Here is a 4,343-nt window from a genome sequence, read left to right as displayed (position 1 = left end):
CTACTCACAAGGTCATATGAGAAGCTGGGACAGAGAGAGCAACTTGAATTTGGTTTGTGGGCTACTTGTGGCTTCATAACAACGATTATAAAGCTTAGACATGCATCTTTAAAAAAAAAAAAATAAATAAAAAATTTGGCGATGAGGTAAGGCACCCTGAGAGAGAACTTCAGGAAACATTTTGAAACTAAATACTGTGATCTGTTAAGGAGGGTTGTGGCAACAGTTAGAAGAAAAAAATGGAAAATTGCATGATATACGATAGCTTTATCTGATCTAAAACATTGTGTTAGTTTTTGGCTTCTTAAACAAAAGGCTAAATACAGGAGAGATGAGAGTCCATGTACAACACTGCTTCTTAACTGTACAGTGAAGGGTGAAGGCAACATGGAATTCAAATTTGTCTTGGATGGTAAAGAGAACAGATTTCAGTACGAATAATAAGTGACAAATTGAACTTGGGATAGCTTGGGCATTTGACTGTGAGAATTAAAGTTGTGTGGAGAATTGAGTCACAAAGGTAACATACACAGCTGCTTTGTGTATGGCAGAGCAGGTCTGCTCCGTGGTTGTCCTGGCTCTTGGCCTTGTTGGTGATAAGCACCTGGTTGAGCTGTTCCCTGCATGGTCCTTTCTGCACAGACTTAAAGGAAGTATCATCAGTGAGGGGTCCACAATGCGCTTCAGCAGGTCTTGGATGTCCACGGGCTCAGGATGGCAGGACAGCCAATTATGTTTTGTTTGATGTTTTAACCAAAAGAACAGCCTCACTGCGATTTTTCAGGGGCTTTTTACCATTTCTATTTTAACGATATCCTTAACTGTCACTTGTGGAATCAAAATAGTGAAGTACTTCTGTGAATGAATTATTCCTTACTGAAAGCAACATACAGTACTCCTCAGACAAGGCAATAAAGTCCTGTTGGGATGCTGTAATTCTCTTCTATCCGACATTGCTGGCTCATTCAGAAATCATTAAAAATCAGCCACCAAATCAATGAATCTCATTAGAAATGTCTCTTTGCTTAATGCCATGGATTTAATCTGTTTTATAAATCCATATTAACCACTAGTCAATTAAATTCATGACAGTTATATAGATTAGGTAAACCTGAGTACTATCTGACAGAGGTAAATAGATAAAGTGATTATTTTGTAAGGTTCCATTAATTAAAAGACATAGTTTAAATACTTTATACCCTCTATAGCTTAAATATAGTATTCAACCAACAGTAATAATCTATTAGTAAAATATTTATTGATATGCTAAAATCTAAAAAAAATGATGGATTGTTTAAAAAAAACACAAAAAAGTTTGTGCAGTTGATATTGTGTATGACTTGCACAAATCTGAAAGGTAATAATTTGCTGAGGAAATTTATCTCTGTGAGACAAATGCATTATCCCTGAGCCTAGCAATCAGGCTTAAATAGGTCAGTAGCGTGGAGGTATAATTGATGGAGCCAGTGCACCCTTGCAGTCTTCCGAACTTTACAGCATCTGCCCACATCCTCTGAGGTGATCCTAGTACCCAAAGCCTCTTCTCTTCATGAGGAAGAAAGGTGAACTGGGAATAGCTCCTCTTTCTCCTTTGCTGACCTTTGTAAGGTGGTGCAAATGGTTGTTTGCTTTGCAAAAAGCGGAAATAGGGACAAGGCAGTCTATAAACCCCTCCATCTCCTATTCTGAGATGAGAAATCTAGTTAAAAACAGCTGCATCTCAGTGATTTTTTCAGAATAAGAACTCAAATAATACCAAACCCAGGACAGAATAGATTTTCCTCTGGGATAAAATCCTGAGTTTTCTAAACAAATTACATTTTGAATATTCAGTGCTGTTCCTTAAGAAACATGCTTTATACTCACATTTTCATCTGTCTTTTAAGAAAAAGAGAGCTGAATATTCTCTTTACATGTATTCAAATATTAAATAGAAGCCCTTTTTTAAACCATCCTCCCATTCTTTTAATTCATATTTGTAAAGACTGCAAAATAGAGGAAGAAAAATGTCAGTTCTGGCTTATTTGTGTTTACCACATAATTGTGCTTAATTGTTGATGATTCTCTGTGAAATTCTACTGAATGAAATGCCCTCAAATAGTAGTGTTTGCTTTAAATAGATTTAGTTTTGTGTTTCTTGTTCACTAATAATTTGAAAAGAAGATACTTTATTTGTGTGGTAGGCTTCCTTAGTTCTAAATATTCTTTGTTTTCTCGTTGAGTGCTTTTCAAATGTGACAGTATGTGTTTCCATTGCTGAACACAGTGTACTGAGATGCACTGCTGGAAATGAATTAATTAAAAAATAATCTGTTTAGGCTCAGTCTACAAAAAGAATTGGGTGGTGTGTTGCTCAGTACCTAAGCTCATATTTAAATGTATTTTAAAATTCTGTCCTTAGCAAAATAAATCAAAAAAATATCCACTGGCTTCCTTCATGAACTGAAGAGTGACTTCCCCAATGCCTCTCTTCTTTTCAAGGCTCTTTTCTTTCACATCACAAATATTTTAAGTGTAACTAAATTATTCTACAATAATCCTGGAATTAGAAATGCTCATCCACCATTGTTCCACCTGTTCTGAACCATCTATTTTCTTCTAATATGAAAAGTAACATGATATATATATCAACAGCATGAAGCTGTGTTAGGGGAGGTTCAGTCTGGATGTTATGAAAAGGCTCTTCACTGAGAGGGTGGTTGGGTACCAGAACAGGGTTTTTTTGGGTGGTCCTGTGCAGAGCCAGGGGTTGGACTCAATTTTGTGGGTCCCTTCCAACTCTGGATATTCTATGATTCTATGAGAACCACAGACACAGTTATCAATGTGATTGTGCAAACCCTTCCAGCATCTATCTACTGATCTTTAAGTGAGTAGCTACTGTTGTGATGTAGCCTAAAATTTACAGGCATTTCCTTGAAAAAAGAGTTTATGCTAAATTTTGGATGCCTATGACATATATTTCATATATCTACATCTAAAGATATGTGATATATATATATATATATATATATATATATAAAAGGGTATAGATATATATCATATATTTACAACTGCCCCATCCCTGAAGGTGTTCAAGACCAGGTTAGATGAGGCCCTGAGCAACCTATCTAGTGGGTGGCATCCATGCCTATGGCAGAGGGGTTGGAACTAGGTCATCTTTGAGGTCCCTTCCAACCTGAGCCAGTCTATGATTCTATAAAGCAGTCATCACAGCTCCTGTCGGAGAAGGTAGAGTAGAAGTGGGCAATTCCAGGCATGCTTTGTGTCATCTAAAGATACATTACCAAAATAGTTCAGCAAAAATGTGTTTTAGAAGTGCTTTTTCTTTCTATTACCTACAAAGGGAGTCTATAATTAGATCAGACATAGATGGTAACATCACAGATGTCTAAAGTTAGATGATATAAATCCCTGTCCTGGTTTCAGTTAGGACAGAGTTAATTTTCCTCCTAGTAGCTGGTAGGGTGCTATGTTTTGGATTAGGATGAGAAGAGTGCTGGTAACATGCTGATGTTTTAATTGTTGCAGAGCAGTGCTTATCACTAAGCCAAGGACTTTTCAGCCTCTCACTCTGTCCTGCCAGTGGGCAGGCTAGGGGTGCAGCAGGAGCTGGGAGGGGACAGACCCAGGACAGCTGACCCAAACTGGCCAAGGGGTATTCCATACCATCTGTCATGCTAAACAATATATAGGGGTGGCTAGCTGGGGGGGGGGGGGGGGGGGGGGGGGGGCGGCTGCTTGGGGATAGGCTGGGCATCGGTCAACGGGTGGTGAGCAATTGCATTGCGCATCACTTGTTTCGCACATATTATTAGTAGTAGTACTATTGTTATTGTTATTATTATTTTTCTGTCTTAATAAACTGTCTTTATCTCAACTCACAGGCTTCACTTTCCCGTTTCTCCCCCCCATCCCAGAGAGGGAGGGGGGAGGGTGAGCGAATGGCTGTGTGGTGTTTAGCTGCCAGCCGGGTTAAATCACAGCAGTCCTTTTTGGCACCCAACGTGGGGCACGAACCCACGACCCTGAGATTAAGAGTCTCATGCTCTACTGACTGAGCTAGCCAGGCAAGGTAGACAACTGTTTAATGTCCTCTGTCTCTAAGGCAGCTATGCCAAAATCCCACTGGAACCCTTTTGGGTCCTTGAAATATCCTCTTCTAAGATAGTCTATGCCAAGGATGCACGGAGCATCCGGGCCAGTCACAATACGGTGCTTAAAGGACTGCCTGCTGGAAGTGGGAGCAGCAAACTTTTCAGAGAACCCCTTTTTCCCGATTGTTTTCTTTTGCAACTCATGTACCCGTGCCTCCAGGGTTGAGGTAGATTTTCCATCCCATT

At 39.4% G+C, this 4,343-nt stretch overlaps 1 non-coding gene across 1 annotated transcript; it reads right to left on the bottom strand.

The window, feature by feature from the left end:
• Positions 1–3,999: 3,999 nt before the first annotated feature.
• On the bottom strand, positions 4,000–4,072 carry TRNAK-CUU. Its single transcript has one exon. It is a non-coding gene; the product is annotated as a tRNA-Lys (tRNA).
• Between the last annotated feature and the right edge of the window lie 271 nt (positions 4,073–4,343).

This window comes from Cygnus olor, chromosome 13, assembly GCF_009769625.2.
Source record: "Cygnus olor isolate bCygOlo1 chromosome 13, bCygOlo1.pri.v2, whole genome shotgun sequence".
Classification (NCBI taxonomy): domain Eukaryota; kingdom Metazoa; phylum Chordata; class Aves; order Anseriformes; family Anatidae; genus Cygnus; species Cygnus olor.
The sequence above is the reverse complement of the archived record's forward strand: the minus strand, read 5'-3'. Positions and strand labels throughout refer to the sequence as shown.